Source organism: Nerophis ophidion, linkage group LG08, assembly GCF_033978795.1.
Source record: "Nerophis ophidion isolate RoL-2023_Sa linkage group LG08, RoL_Noph_v1.0, whole genome shotgun sequence".
Classification (NCBI taxonomy): Eukaryota; Metazoa; Chordata; class Actinopteri; order Syngnathiformes; family Syngnathidae; genus Nerophis; species Nerophis ophidion.
This window is the reverse complement of record NC_084618.1, coordinates 34,842,282-34,859,441: the sequence shown is the minus strand read 5'-3', so window position 1 is coordinate 34,859,441 and position 17,160 is coordinate 34,842,282. Positions and strand designations below refer to the sequence as shown.

General features: G+C 43.3%; 1 protein-coding gene across 4 annotated transcripts in view; it reads right to left on the bottom strand.

Annotated features, from left to right (window-relative positions):
- The window catches only part of thrb (thyroid hormone receptor beta), a 126,881-nt gene that overhangs the window by 93,244 nt on the left and 16,477 nt on the right, over positions 1 to 17,160 (bottom strand). The window lies entirely within an intron of this gene.

Below are 17,160 nucleotides of genomic sequence, written 5' to 3'. Positions count from 1 at the left end.
GGGGGCGTGGTTAGGAGGAGAGTATATTTCCAGACAATATTTTTATATTTACTGTAATTAATATATATATATGTATATACATATATTTATATATATATACACATAATTTATATATATATATGTATATATAATTAATATAAATATATATATATATACATATATATATATATGAAATACTTAACTTTCAGTGAATTCTAGCTATATATATTTATTTTATTATATATATAAATAAAAGAAATAGTTGAATTTCAGACAGCACCTATCAAGTACACAGTAATAAAAACACAGTTCTACTAACTGTACTGTGTTTGTTGGGTACTAAAGAAAACACAACACTTACCTTCTCACTATTTGAGTAACGTCACTTCCGAGTTTTCAAGAGATGGAGCCAGTATGTGCTTTGTTCTGTCGTCTCTCGCTGTCAGCTCTGTTCGTTTTTGTGTTGTTTGCGTCTATTTTCGTCTCTGTCAGCTCACTGCTCGTGGCTCCTCTCCCCTGCCACCTGCGGGCTGTGTGTCGGGCCCGACCTGCATTAGCTGCGCCCTTGGACGTGCTGGCCTTTGCCAGGTTCGGTCTTGTGAACGCAAGATCTTTGACAAACAAAACGTTTATCCTGAAGGATTTCTTCAATTCCCGCGGGCGGCGGACTTGACTTCCTCTGTGTGATGGAAACATGGCTGAGAGCAGGTGAGTCCGCCCGTCTTAATGAACTTCTGCCTCCTGCCTTCTGCCGGAGTGTTCCTACTTTAATTCTCCGCGGTCGTCCGGTCGAAAAGGAGGAGGATTAGCAGTCGTTTGTAAAAATGACTTTAAATGCCGTCAGATCCGCCTGCAACCCTCCTTTTCAAGCTTCGAACTGTGCATGTTTGATCTGGAGGGGGCGTGGCCTCCGCGCTCCAGCTGAATTTCGGGAGAAAACTTCTTCCCGGAGGTTTTGGGGGGGGGTGCTGAATTTCGTGAGTCTCCCGGAAAATCCGGGAGGGTTGGCAAGTATGACTTTCACACTGCAGGGTATGACGCCCAATTTGGAATTTTTTTGGGAAGTACAATCTTAGTAAATGGGAAATGGTCTGTAAATATATAGCACTAAACATTATACATTACATTCACCATTACATCCACCACCACCATGGTGGTGGATTTTTTAGAATTGTTTTTTTTAGCAGATAATTTACTAAAATTATTTTTATTGGAAATTTAATATACAATTCTATACCATGCAAGCAAAGAACTCCGAAAATGTTGCTCATTCAGCAACTCTATCCTATAATATACTTCCTGTGTTGTGACTTTAAAAAAAAAAGAATCTATGTATTCATTTGATAGGGAAATCATAGTACAAGTAGTGAGAAAGAGACAACCCCCCTCCCAAAAAAACCAATAAATAATAATAATAATAATAATAATGAATTAATAATGATTTTTAAAAAATACAAAATAAATAACCCTTTGCCCTTCCGTCCTACATTTCAGTCACAGTGGGTGGTAATGTACTGCATGCCTCTTCACCACAAGCAGATAGAAAATCAAACGAACTGACTACAAAAAAATAAAAATAAAAAACATACAGAGAAGTGTCACTGAATAAAAACAAAAAGAGAATTGAGTTAAGTGGAAAAGGTTAATTGTCAACAGTAAGTGTCGCATTTGTCCTATAGTGTTTTTAAAGGCCTACTGAAAAAGGTCCATTCTATATGTCATACTTGATCATATTGCGATATTGCCATATTTTTGCTGAAAGGATTTAGTAGAGAACATCCAAGATAAAGTTCGCAACTGGAGAAAAGCCCTCCCTCTACCGGAAGTCGCAGACGATGACGTCACACGTGTGGGGGGGCTCCTTACATATTCATATTGTTTTTAATGGGAGCCTCCAACAAAAAGTGCTATTTGGACCGAGAAAACGACAATTTCCCCATTAATTTGAGCGAGGATGAAAGATTTGTGTTTGAGGATATTGATAGCGATGGACTAGAAAAAAATAAAAATAAAAACTAATTTAAAAAAAAAAAACGCGATTGCAATCGCGTTGCATTGAGACGGATTCATATGTTTTTAGAGACATTTACTAGGATAATTCTGGGAACTCCCTTATCTTTCTATTGTGTTGCTAGTGTTTTAGTGACTTTAACAGTACCTGATAGTCGGAAGTGTACGTCCACGGCCGGGTGTTGACGCGCAGTGTCTCGGGGAAGTCGACGGCAGCTGTACGGGAGGCACTAGCTCAGCTGATATCCGGTAAGTGGTGACTTTTTAACCACAATTTTCTCACTGAAACCTGCTGGTTGGCAAGTGGTCGGGATCCATGTCCGCTGTGATCCATAGGAAAGTTTCAACTCCGTGAATTTTAAACAAGGAATCACCGTGTGTTTGTGTGGCTAAAGTCTAAAGCTTCCCAACTCCATTTTGCAACTTTGACTTCTCCAATATTTATTGAACAAATTGCAAAAGATTCAGCAACACAGTTCTCCAAAATACTGTGTAATTATGCCGTTAAAGCAGACGACATTTAGCTGTGTGTTTGCGTAGCGCTCATACTTCCTAAAAACCCGTGACGTCTTGCGTACACGTCATCATTACACAACGTTTTCAAGACGAAACTCCCGGGAAATTAAAAATTGCAATTCAGTAAACTAAAAAGTGCGTATTGGCATGTGTTGCAATGTTAATATTTCATCATTGATATATAAACTATCAGACTGCGTTGTGGGTAGTAGTGGGTTTCAGTAGGCCTTTAATATAGCTATGTAACTAATCATACATCCTGAGGTCAAGTCAAATTGTTATGGTGTACCCCTCAGATTATATTTAATTTTCCCTAGATCTAAGAAAAACATGAGGTCCTTAAGCCATAGGGAGGCCTTGGGGGCAAACTTTGATTTCCACTCCAACAAAATCCTTCTACGAGGAAAGGCAATACCACACTAAAAGTCTCCTTCTGTCACGATCCGCTACACGGATCGTTTATTGTTTTGCCTTTTGATATGTTTTGATCATGTTTATTTCTGGACTCTGCCGATCCCTGTGTTTGAACACTTCCTCGTTTGTATTGGTCACCATGGTAACTTAGTTTGCTCCTCCTGCACGGGCTCCTGTCACACACCTGTTTGTGATTAAGTTTTTGTATTTAAGCCCACCTGCTCCCTTTGTTCGTTCTTGGTCCGTTGTTTGCTTCACGCAACAAGTCACGTTAGTATTCTGTTTTATGTCTTTCCATATGCTAAGTTCCGCCTTAGCTTCGCGTGTGGTCGGTACGTCATATTTTTGGACTCTGTCTCATGCTATGCTTAGCGTTAGCTTCCCATGCGTAGGCACGCGCTTTATTTTTCCTTTAGTACCAGTGTTCTTTTGTTTTTTATATTAAAATCAAGTCTTACCTGCAATCCTGCCTGTCTGGTCGTCGTGCATCCAAGGGGTGACAACTTTGCGCATCAAGATGTGTTCCAAACGTGACAGGTTAATGTTTTGATAGTTTGGTGGAATTCCAAAAATAGCCAATTGTGCACAAGGCGACAATTTAAAATGTAGTGCATCTGCAAGATGTTTAAACTATTAATCCAGTAGGCGTTCAGACAGGGGCAGGACTAGAATATGTGTGTCATGTTTGCTGGAGTCAATTGATATCAATTACATGTGTTTGCAATATTGGCATTCATTTTGGAAAGTTTAGAGTTAGTAAAATAGATGCGATGGACAACCTTAAACTCTATCAGATTAAACTTTGAACAAGATGTGCTATCATATATTTGTATAAATGGAGATTTCCAGTCATTGTCATCCAAAACTTTGCCAAATTCTGCTTCCCAGTCTTTTGTAATTTTGTCAAGAAATGTCTCTTTAAGATGAAGATTAGGGTGTACATTTTTGAAATTATGCCTTTCTGGTATACGTGGATTTCCAAAATTGAGTCTATTACAGATTGAGGTGGACTACTGGGAAAAGAACTGCTATTAGATTTAGCAAAGTTACGGATTTGAAAACAACGGAATAAGTTAGAGTTAGGGAGGTTACACTTTTTACATAGTTCACTGAAGCTAGCAAAGACATTGTTAATATAAAGGTCCCTTAGTCTGACCAGGCCTGAACTCTGCCAGAAAGAAAGAGATAGTTATTATGAATGGGGCTGTAGTTAGATAATCCTCGGAGTCCAAAAGTGCATCTAAATTGAGACTAAATTCTAAGAGTAGGGATAAAAAAAGCCCGGTTGAGTCATACTAAAGACTATAAAAATGGGACCCATTACCTCCCTGCTTGGCACTCAGCATTAAGGGTTGGAATTGGGGGTTAAATCACCATAAAAGATTCCCGGGCGCGGCACCGCTGCTGCCCACTGCTCCCTTCACCTCCCAGGGGGTGATCAAGGGTGATGGGTCAAATGCAGAGAATAATTTCGCCACACCTAGTGTGTGTGTGACAATCATTGGTACTTTACCTTTAACAAGAACATGACTCAGCTTCCAGTCTGCACCAGCTCAATTCAGGTTCTTCGATCCAAGAAATCGTTCTGTGTATGTTGGCTGCCCAACAGCAAAATCTTAAATTAGGTGTTAGGGAGTGACAAATCACCTACAGACATGTGCCTCTGTAAAAATTATCAACCTTATCCTAGGAGTTTTGCCTTTCCAAATAAAGGATGAGATTCATCTATTTACAACATTAAAAAAGGAGTTTGGTTAAAATTTCGGTAGACATTGTAAAAAATACAGAAAGCGTGGAAGCATGTTAGTTTTTTTGCAAATAATCCTACCTTCTATAGTTATATGTAAATTATTACACATTTCCAAATCAGATTTAATCTTGTCAAAAAGGGGTGCAAAGTTATTCTTGTAGAGATCTGACATCATATACTTCAAGCTGTTTCTAAACATTTTAAAAGAAAGATAAGCATCAGGAATCTCAAAAGCTAAGTAATTTACAGAGAAACACTCTTTGCAAAGTTCAGTTTACAAAGTGAAAAAGTTCCAAAAGTGTTGAGCAGATCAACTATTTTAGGAATGGTAGAAATTGGATCCGAAATTAACGGTCACAAATTGTCTGCATATAGGTAAAGTGTATGTTCCAAACGGCATCTACTGATTCCTTTGCTAAAACTAGCCAATTTAAGTGCAAAAGATAGAGGTTCAATTGCCATAGCAAACAGGTGTTGTGACTTATGTTACAATCTGTCATGTCAAAAATATTAGGGCTCGACCAATTATCGCCGCCGACATTGGGCATTTTGACCTACATCCACCTTTTATTTATTGGTATTACCTTCCTTTTTTAGTATTGATTTTGAATATTATTATTTTTTATCACCATTACTATCATTTCAAATGCAACAATCATCAAACAAGTATCTGCCTCTTTCCTTCCGACAAACCCATTTAAAACTGGTGAGTTTGGCTCAGATGAAGTCGTGCCTGTCTCCAGCTTTGTCCCGCCCACGGCCCATCTGATTGGTTACGCAAGCTGTGCACACGTAAGAAGCAGAGCCATTCAAAACCCGAGGTACCTTGGTTTGTAACCCGCCTACCGCCAGAATGCAGCTGAGGTAAGCTGTAGCGACCCCCCGCTACCCAGAAGGGAGAAGCGGTAGGAAATGGATGGATGAATACACAAACCACACACTGGTAAGAGACAGAGCAAATTAGAAACCAAGGTGTTAGGCAAGCTTGTGTCAAATTCATGGCGGAGGAGGTGCACAAATGTGTCAAAGCTCGGTAAAATCAGTAAAATTGTAATTAATATCCCAGTCCTCTACATATCACAACTACTAGTAACGTTACTATGAGTATCCATCCATCTTCTTCCACTTATCTGCGGTCGGGTCGCGGGGGCAGCAGCCGAAGCAGGGAAGCCCAGACTTTCATCTCCCCAGCCACTTCGTCCAGCTCTTCCTGGGGGATCCCGAGGCATTCCCAGGCCAGCCGGGAGACAGTCTAACCAATGTGTCCTGGGTCTTCCCCGTGGCCTCCTACCGGTTGGAGGTGCCCTAAACACCTTCCTCGGGAGACGTTTGGGTGGCATCCTGACCAGATGCCCGAACCAGCTCATCAGGCTCTTCTCCATGTAGAGGAGCAGCGGCTTTACTTTGAGCTCTTCCCGGATGGCAGAGCTTCTCACCCTATCTCTAGGGGAGAGCCCCGCCACCCGACGGAGGAACTTCATTGCAGCCGCTTGTACCCGTGATCTTGTCCTTTCGGTCATGACCCAAAGCTCATGACCATAAGTGAGGATGGGAACGTAGATTGACCGGTATATTGAGAGCTTTGCATTCCGGCTCAGCTCCTTCTTCACCACAACGGATCGATGCAATGCCCGCATTACTGAAGACGCCGCACCGATCCGCCTGTCGATCTCACGATCCACTCTTCCCTCACTCGCAAACAACACTCCCAGGTACTTGAACTCTTCCCGTTATGAACAGAATCGGTGACAAAGGACAGCCTTGGCTGAGTCCAACCCTCACTGGAAACGTGTCCGACTTACTGCCAGCAATGCAGACCAGGCCCTGACACTGATCATACAGGGAGCGAACCGCCATAATCAGACAGTCCGAGACCCCATACTCTCTGAGCACTCCCCACAGGACTTCCCGAGGGACACGGTCGAATGCCTTCTCCAAAGTCCACAAAGCACATGTAGACTGGTTGGGCAAACTCCCATGCACCCTCAAGAACCCTGCCGAGTGTATAGAGCTAGTCCACAGTTCCACGACCAGGACAAAAACCACACCGTTCCTCCTGAATCCGAGGTTCGGCTATCCGGCGTAGTCTCCTCTCCAGTACACCTGAATAAAGCTTACCGGGAAGGCAGAGGAGTGTGATCCCACGATAGTTGGAACACACCCTCCGGTCCACCTTCTTAAAGAGAGGGACCACCACCCCGGTCTGCCAATCCAGAGGTACCGTCCCCGATGTCCACGCGATGCTGCAGAGTCTTATCAACCAAGACAGCCCCACAGCATCCAGAGCCTTAAGGAACTCCGGGCGGGCCTCATCCACCCCTGGGGCCTTGCCACCGATGATCTTTTTAACTACCTCAGCAACCACAGCCCCAGAAATAGGAGAGCCCACCACAGATTCCCCAGGTACTGCTTCCTCATAGGAAGACGTGTTGGTGGGATTGAGGAGGTTTTCGAAGTATTCCTTCCGCGGATCCACAACATCCGCAGTCGAGGTCAGCAGAACACCATCTGCACCATACACGGTGTTGATAGTGCACTGCTTCCCCTTCCTTAGGCGGCGGACGGTGGTCCAGAATCGCTTCCAAGCCGTCTGGAAGTCGTTTCCATGGCTTCCCCGAACTCCTCGCATGTCCGAGTTTTGGCCTCCGCGATCGCTGAAGCTGCACACCACTTGGCCTGTCGGTACCTTTCTACTGCCTCCGGAGTCCTATGAGCCAAAAGAACCCGATAGGACTTCTTCTTCAGCTTGACGGCATCCCTCACTGCTGGTGTCCACCAACGGGTTCTAGGATTACCGCCACGACAGGCACCAACTACCTTGCGGCCACAGCTCCAATCAGCCGCCTCGACAATAGAGGTGCGGAACATGGTCCACTCGGACTCAATGTCCAGCACCTCCCTCGTGACATGTTCAAAGTTCTTCCGGAGGTGGGAATTGAAATTCTCTCTGACAGGAGACTGCCAGACGTTCCCAGCAGACCCTCACAATGCGTTTGGGCCTGCCAGGTCTGTCTGGCATCCTCCCCCACCATCGCAGCCAACTCACCACCAGGTGGAGATTGGTAGAAAGTTCCGCCCCTCTCTTCACCAGAGTGTCCAAAACATGAAGCCACAAATCCGATGACACAACTACAAAGTCGATCATGGAACTGCGGCCAAGGGTGTACTGGTGCCAAATGCACATATGGACACCCTTTCCACATTCCAGTACTCCCTCGAGCGTATCCAAAAAGGGTGGGTACTCTGAACTGCTGTTCAGTGCGCAAGATAAACAACAGTCAGCGGAGGGACGCTACCGTCTTGTCCACCGGATTGAACTCCAACGTGCAGGGTTTGAGCCGGTGGAAAACAAGAATTGCTATCGCAGCTTGTCGCCTCTCACTGCGTGCAACGCCAGTGTGGAAGAGAGTCCAGTACCTCTCAAGAGAGCTGGTTCATGAGTCCTTGCTGTGCGTCGAGGTGAGTCCGACTATATCCAGCCGGAACTTCTCTACCTCCCGCACTGGCTCAGACTCCTTCCCCCCCAGCGAGGTGACGTTCCACGTCCCAAGAGCTAGCTTATGTAGCCGAGGATCAGACCGCCAAGTGCCCTGCCTTCGGCTGCCACCCAGCTCACATTGCACCCGACCTTTATGGCCCCTCCTATGAATGGTGAGCCCATTGGAGGTGGGACCCACGTCACCTCTTCGGGCTGTGCCTGGCCGGGCCCCAGAGGGACAGGGCCAGCCACCAGGCGCTCGCCATCGTGCCCCAACTCCGGGCCTGGTTCCAGAGGGGGGCCCCGGTGACCCGCGCCCGGGACAGGGAAATCTGAGTAAATTTTGTTGGATATCCATAGAATTCTTCGAGCTGCTCTTTGTCTGATCCCTCACCTAGGACTTGTTTGTCTTGGGAGACCCTACCACAGGGCATGAAAGCCCACGGACAACATAGCTCCTACGATCATTGGGACACGCAAACTCCTCTACCACGGTAAGAGAGAGGAGTTTTTACTTACGATGAGCAGACACCGTAAAAAGCTGAAAGAACATGAGCAACGGCTATGGTAGCTTGTAGCACATTAAAACATGTCTGTGAATTACTTGATACAAAGCTGCAAAAAACATCGCTTTGGAAACAGTCTATTAGAGTAGAAGAATGTTTGTGTGATTAAGAGAGAGATTAAAGAACTCAAACTGAAGTCTAATTTCATTGCAGGGGCACACAAAGATAAAGAACAGCCACTGGAGAAGCTGTGAAACAGCAAATTTGTATCCCAGAAATATTTTGTATATGCTGCCATACATATATACATATATATATATATATATATATATATATATATATATATATATATATATATATATATATATATACATATATACATTTACAAACAAACCCCGTTTCCATATGAGCTGGGAAATTGTGTTGGATGTAAATCAAAACAGAATACAGTGATTTGCAAATCATTTTCAACCCATATTCAGTTGAAAATGCTACAAAGACAACATATTTGATGTTCAAACCGCTAAACAATTTTTGTGCAAATAATCATTAACTTTGGAATTTGATGCCAGCAACACGTGACAAAGAATTTGGGAAAGGTGGCAATGAATACTGATAAAGTTGAGGAATGCTCATCCCACACTTATTTGGAACATCCCACAGGTGTGCAGGCTAATTGGGAACACCCCTTTGTCCACAACTGCGTGAGCAAATAGTCAAACAGTTTAAGAACAACGTTTCTCAACGTGCAATTGCAAAAAATTTAGGGATTTCAACATCTACGGTCCATAATATCATCAAAAGGTTCAGAGAATCTGGAGAAAACACTCCACGTAAGCGGCATGGCCGGAAACCAACATTGAATGACCGTGACCTTCGATCCCTCAGACGGCACTGTATCAAAAACCGACATCTATCTCTAAAGGATATCACCACATGAGCTCAGGAACACTTAAAAAAACCACTGTTACTAAATTCAGTTGGCCGCTACATCTGTAAATGTAAGTTAAAAATCTACTATGCAAAGCGAAAGCCAATTATCAACAACATCCAGAAACGCCGTTGGCTTCTCTGGGCCCAAGATCATCTAAGATGGACTGATGCAAAGTGGAAAAGTGTTCTGTGGTCTGACGAGTCCAGATTTCAAATTGTTTTTGAAAATATTCAACATCGTGTCATCCGGACCAAAGGGGCGGCGAACCATCCAGACTGTTATCGACGCAGAGTTCAAAAGCCAGCATCTGTGATGGTATGGGGGTGTATTAGTGCCCAAGGCATGGGTAACTTACACATCTGTGAGGGCACCATTAAAGCTGAAAGGTACATACAGGTTTTGGAACAACATATGTTCCCATCCAAGCGCCGTATTTTTCATTGGCGCCCCTGATTATTTCAGCAAGACAATGCCAAGCCACATTCAGCACGTGTTACAACAGCGTGGCTTCTTAAAAAAGAGTGCGGGTACTTTCCTGGCCCGCCTGCAGTCCAGACCTGTCTCCCATCGAAATGTGTGGCGCATTATGAAGCATAAAATACAACAGCGGAAACCCCGGACTGCTAAACAACTGAAGTTCTACATAAAACAAGAATGGGAAAGGCTGGCAGAGGGGTTAGTGCGTCTGCCTCACAATACGAAGGTCCTGCAGTCTTGGGTTCAAATCCAGGCTCGGGATCTTTCTGTGTGGAGTTTGCATGTTCTCCCCGTGAATGCGTGGGTTCCCTCCGGGTACTCCGGCTTCCTCCCACTTCCAAAGACATGCACCTGGGGATAGGTTGATTGGCGACACTAAATTTGCCCTATTGTGTGAATGTGAGTGTGAATGTTGTCCGTCTATCTGTGTTGGCCCTGCGATGAGCTGGCGACTTGTCCAGGGTGTACCCCGCCTTCCGCCCGATTGTAGCTGAGATAGGCGCCAGCGCCCCCCATGACCCTGAAAGGGAATAAGCGGTAGAAAATGGATGGATGGATGGATGGGAAAGAATTCCACTTTCAAAGCTTCAACAATTAGTTTCCTCAGTTCCCAAACGTTTATTGATTCTTGTTAAAAGAAAAGGTGATGTAACACAATGGTGAACAAGCCCTTTCCCAACTACTTTGGCACGTGTTGCAGCCATGAAATTCACAGTTAATTATCCATCCATCCATTTCTACCGCTTATTCCCTTTTGGGGTCGCGGGGGAAGCTGGTGCCTATCTCAGCTAAAATCGGGCGGAAGACGCGATACACCCTGGACAAGTCGCCACCTCATCGCAGGGCTAAGGTAATTATTATTTGCAAAAAAAAATAAAAAATTATGAGTTTGAACACCAAATATCTTGTCTTTGAAGTGAATTAAATTGAATATGGGTTGAAAAGAATTTGCAAATCAGTGTATTCCATTAAATTTACATCCAACACAATTTCCCATTTCATATGGAAATGGGGTTTGTGTGTATGTATGTACATACACATACATACATATATATATATATATATATATATATATATATATATATATATATATATATATATATATATATATATACACACACACACACACACACAGTGGGGCAAAAAAGTATTTAGTCAGCCACCGATTGTGCAAGTTCTCCACCTTAAAATGACAGAGGTCTGTAATTTTCATCATAGGTACACTTCAACTGTGAGAGACAGAATGTGGGGGAAAAAATCCAGGAATTCATATTGTAGGAATTTTAAAGAATTTATTTGTAGATTATGGTGGAAAATAAGTATTTGGTCAACCATTCAAAGCTCTCACTGATGGAAGGAGGTTTTGGCTCAAAATCTCACGATACATGGCCCCATTCATTCTTTCCTTAACACGGATCAAATGTCCTGTCCCCTTAGCAGAAAAACAGCCCCAAAGCATGATGTTTCCACCCCCATGCTTCACAGTAGCACACGAGTTGAGTTTATACCAAAAAGTTATATTTTGGTTACATCTGACCACATGACATTCTCCTAATCGTCTGCTGTATCATCCATGTGCTCTCTGGCAAACTTCAGACGGGCCTGGACATGCACTGGCTTAATCAGGGGGACACGTCTGGCACTCCAGCATTTGATTCCCTGTCGGCATAGTGTGTTACTGATGGTAACCTTTCTTACTTTGGTCCCAGCTCTCTGCAGGTCATTCACCAGGTCCCCCCGTGTGGTTCTGGGATTTTTGCTCACCGTTCTCATGATCATTTTGACCCCACAAGATGAGATCTTGCGTGGAGCCCTAGATCGAGGGAGATTATCAGTCGTCTTGTATGTCTTCCATTTTCTGATAATTGCTCCCACAGTTGATTTTTTCACACCAAGCTGCTTGCCTATTGTAGATTCACTCTTCCCAGTCTGGTGCAGGTCTACAATTCTTCCTTCGACAGCTCTTTGGTCTTGGCCATAGTGAAGTTTGGAGTCTGACTGTTTGAAGCTGTGGACAGGTGTCTTTTATACAGAGTTCAAACAAGTGCCATTAATACAGGTAACGAGTGGAGGGCAGAAGAGCTTCTTAAAGAAGAAGTTACAGGTCTGTGAGAGCCAGAGATCTTCCTTGTTTGAAGTGACCAAATACTTTTTTTCCACCATAATTTATAAATAAATTATTTCAAATTCCTATCATGTGAATTCTTGGATTTTTTTTTCACATTCTGTCTCTCACAGTTGAAGTGTACTAATGATGAAAATTACAGACCTCTGTCATCATTTTAAGTGGGAGAACTTACACAATCGGTGACTGACTAAATACTTTTTTGCCCCACTGTATGTATATATATATACATATCTATACACATATATATATATATATACATATATACATATATATATATACATACATATATACATACATATATATATACGTACATATATATACATACATATATACATAGATATATATACATATATATACATTAATATATACATAGATATATATACATATATATACATACATATATACATATATATACACATATATATACATACACATACACACATATATATATATACACACAGTATATATATACATATATATATATATATATATATATAAATATATATATATATATATACATAGGGCTTCACGGTGGGAGAGGGGTTAGTGCGTCTGCCTCACAATACGAAGGTCCTGAGTAGTCCTGGGTTCAATCCCGAGCTCGGGATCTTTCTGTGTGGAGTTTGCATGTTCTCACCGTGAATGTGTGGGTTCCCTCCTGTTACTCCGGCTTCCTCCCACCTCCAAAGACATGCACCTGGAGATAGGTTGATTGGCAACACTAAATTGGCCCAAGTGTGTCAATGTGAGTGTGAATGTTGTCTGTCTATCTGTGTTGGGCCTGCGATGAGGTGGCGACATTTCCAGGGTGCACCCCGCCTTCCTGCCAATTGTAGCTGAGATAAGCACCAGCGCCCCCCGCGACCCCAAAGGGAATAAGCGGTATATGTATGTATGTATGCATGCATACATAATATATATATATATATATATATATATATATATATATATATATATATATATATATATAGAGAGAGAGAGAGAGAGAGAGACATTTTCTACCGCTTATTCCCTTTGGGGTGCAAATATTCTCCGAAAATGTTTGTCGTTGTTTAGTGTGGTTTCACTATATGGCACATATTTATGACAGTGTTGGCTTTCTTCATACAGCCATTCTTAGTGTGACATGTATGGCTGTTGACTAAGTATCCCCTTCATTCACTTGTGTGCAGTGTGTAAAAAGTTAAGGTGATCGTCCTTATGGATATTTGATCGTAAATAGTGACATCTTGTCTTGACTTTGTCAATTATACACATCCAATGTTATGACTAAGGTGTATATCCATCCATCCATTTTCTACCGCTTATTCCCTTTTGGGGTCGCGGGGGGCGCTGGCGCCTATCTCAGCTACAATCTGGCCGAAGGGGGGGTACACCCTGGACAAGTTGCCAGACTAAGGTGAATATACATATATATACACACGTGTGTGTGTAGCTACCTAATAATGCAAAATACAAAATTGGGATCATTATGATCATGCCTTGATAAAGATGTTAATATTGTAACATATGTTTCTACCTAAATACTGCTGTTGATAATCTGTACATTACGTTTTTACTTTATATCGTCTCAATAATTTTTTTCATTTTGCTGTTAAGTGTAATATTGCGAGGTGATCAGCCTGCTAACAGTCGGTCAATAGTATTGGTCAAAATTTTGAAAACACCAATATGTCACTTTTATTGGAAATGAATATCGGTTCCAAATATCAGATATCGGCCTACTTCACCACTTAAGATCGATAGTTGTATTGGCTCTGAAAAAAACATATCAGTCGATCGCTAATAAATATACTTTCTCGCTGGAAACTAGGGTTGTACGGTATACCGGTATTAGTATAGTACCGCGACACTAATGAATCATATTCGGCATTATACCGCCTTTAAAAAGTACCAGTCCCCCACCCGTCGTCCTCGCCGTCATGTCGTGTCATGCAGATGAACATGTTCGGCAGTACACGATCAAAGAGACAATGTGTGTAGACAGAAAGTGGAGAATGGACGCATTTTGGCCTAAAAACTAACTATAAAAGTGAAGCTATATCACTGAAATGCCCTCAGGAAGAGGTGCTTTAAAAGACATGGCTAGCGACCTAGCGGCTAAGGTGTATCCACAGTCAGCAGTGTCGTAACCAGGGGCGTCGCCAGACAGATTTCACTGGGGCAGTGGCCCCAGTGTTGATCTGCAGTCCCCCAGTAAAAATTTCACCAATAAAAAAAAACACTTCAGAGTTTTAAGTCTACATAACATAGACAACAGCGCACATACTACTTAGTATGGTAATTGATTGCTACTGTATTCACTCCACGTAACAATGAGCACATGGCTAATTAATATGGTAATTTATTCACATGTGGATCGAGACTTTAGTTGAGAGAGAGAAAGAGAGAGAGAGAGGGGGGGGCGGGGGCAGTGCGAATCACTGCTGAGGTAGGTAACGTTAGCCAACAACAATTTGTTAATTATATTATTTTGATTTGACTCAAACTGTAACTCCTTGATGGATATCAGAAAGTTATTCGCCCGCAGCAGGGAAAAAGCAGCGAGGAATGAGAGATGTAAGTGAAGTCCTAGCTAGCTAGGCAACATCATTGTCTTAAGTTGATGCTAAGTTAGCTAACATTATTCCTTGTATCAAGACAAACATATTAATTTGCTGTACGAGCTGTCGGGGCAATTTTCAATGAACATGAAACATAATGTTGGTTATTGTCTGCTGGTTCTGCTCAGGACCTCTGCATCAGTGATGATTTGGAGTAAGCATGTGTGAGTTGAGTGCTTCTCAAATGGTGTATCTTCAGGAAGAAAAACATTTATCCATATCATCAAGTCGTGAGCCAAATTTTTTAATCATTCAAGTTTATTTCACAGAAAAATAGCACAGTAGACTTGTCTTTTTAATCGGTGTGACTTTGACTAAAATAATCTTGTTTTGTCACCAGAAAAATGGCTACAGCTAAAGCATCTGGTTTTGTTTCCAGAAAAAATAGTAACATTTCTGTATTTGTTTTCAGAAAGATGGCTGAAAATATCGGGTTTTGTTGCCCCATTTAGATTTTTTTCAAATATATTTCCATGTCTGTCCTAATTCCTCCTCCAACTTGTTAGTCGGTTTGCCTTTTGCTAAAATACTCACTAATAGTCACTAGAAAAATGGCTAAAAATATCTGGTTTTGTTGCCACAATTTGATTTTTTTCTCCCTAAACTTTTCTTTTTTAATGCACACATCTGACTGCGACTCACTGAAAATGACACACAATCCACTTTTTTGTCACGACCCAGCAGTTGGGAACCACTGGTCAACTGTATAACAGTTACTGTAATATTTCCATGTCTGTCCAGAGTGATTGACCACTTTGCAAAAATGAAAACGAGACGTTACAGTTTACTTCTCAGAAAATGATTCCCTGAACAGACACACAACAGTTGTTCATTTATTCTACTACTGTGGCTTTATAGTTTTGCGTATATTTTATAGTTTTGTGTATCTGAAATAGGATTAGCCACATTGCCATAAATGGAAATTAAATAATATAAAAGAACCCAGAGATGTAGGGGTGCTTTATTTTTTGTTTTACTTTTGTAGATGTTAAATTTGCAGATGATTACTGCAATATATATTTCAAAAAGATTCATTGCCCTTCCAGTACCTCTCGAGAGGGACTGGACCCTCTTCCACTCTGGCGTTGCCGGCAGTGAGAGGCGACGGGCTGGGGTGGCAATTCTTGTTGCCCCCCGGCTCAAAGCCTGCACGTTGGAGTTTAACCCGGTGGACGAAAGGGTAGCCTCCCTCCGCCTTCGGGTGGGGGGACGGGTCCTGACTGTTGTTTGTGCTTATGCACCAAACAGCAGTTCAGAGTACCCACCCTTTTTGGGAGCACTCGAGGGAGTACTGGAAAGTGCTCCCCCGGGTGATTCCCTTGTCCTACTGGGGGACTTCAACGCTCACGTTGGCAACGACAGTGAAACCTGGAGAGGCGTGATTGGGAAGAATGGCCGCCCGGATCAGAACCCGAGTGGTGTTTTGCTATTGGACTTTTGTGCTCGTCACAGTTTGTCCATAACAAACACCATGTTCAAACATAAGGGTGTCCATATGTGCACTTGGCACCAGGACACCCTAGGCCGCAGTTCCATGATCGACTTTGTAGTTGTGTCATCGGATATGCGGCCTTATGTTTTGGACACTCGGGTGAAGAGAGGGGCGGAGCGTTCTACCGATCACCACCTGGTGGTGAGTTGGCTGCGATGGTAGGGGAGGATGCCGGACAGACCTGGGAGGCCCAAACGCATTGTGAGGGTCTGCTGGGAACGTCTGGCAGAGTCTCCTATCAGAGAAAGTTTCAATTCCCACCTCCGGAAGAACTTTGAACATGTCACGAGGGAGGTGCTGGACATTGAGTCCGAGTGGACCATGTTCCGCACCTCTATTGTCGAGGCGGCTGATCGGAGCTGTGGCCGCAAGGTAGTTGGTGCTTGTCGGGGCGGCAATCCTAAAACCCCTTGGTGGACACCAGCGGTGAGGGATGCCGTCAAGCTGAAGAAGGAGTCCTATTGGGTCCTTTTGGCTCATAGGACTCCGGAGGCAGTGGACAGGTACCGACAGGCCAAGCGGTGTGCAGCTTCAGCGGTCGCTGAGGCAAAAACTCGGACATGGGAGGAGTTCGGGGAAGCCATGGAAAACGACTTCCGGACGGCTTCGAAGCGATTCTGGACCACCGTCCGCCGCCTCAGGAAGGGGAAGCAGTGCACTATCAACACCGTGTATGGTGCGGATGGTGTTCTGGTGACCTCGACTGCGGATGTTGTGGATAGGTGGAAGGAATACTTCGAAGACCTCCTCAATCCCACCAACACGTCTTCCTATGAGGAAGCAGTGCCTGGGGAATCTGTGGTGGACTCTCCTATTTCTGGGGCTGAGGTCGCTGAGGTAGTTAAAAAGCTCCTCGGTGGCAAGGCCCCAGGG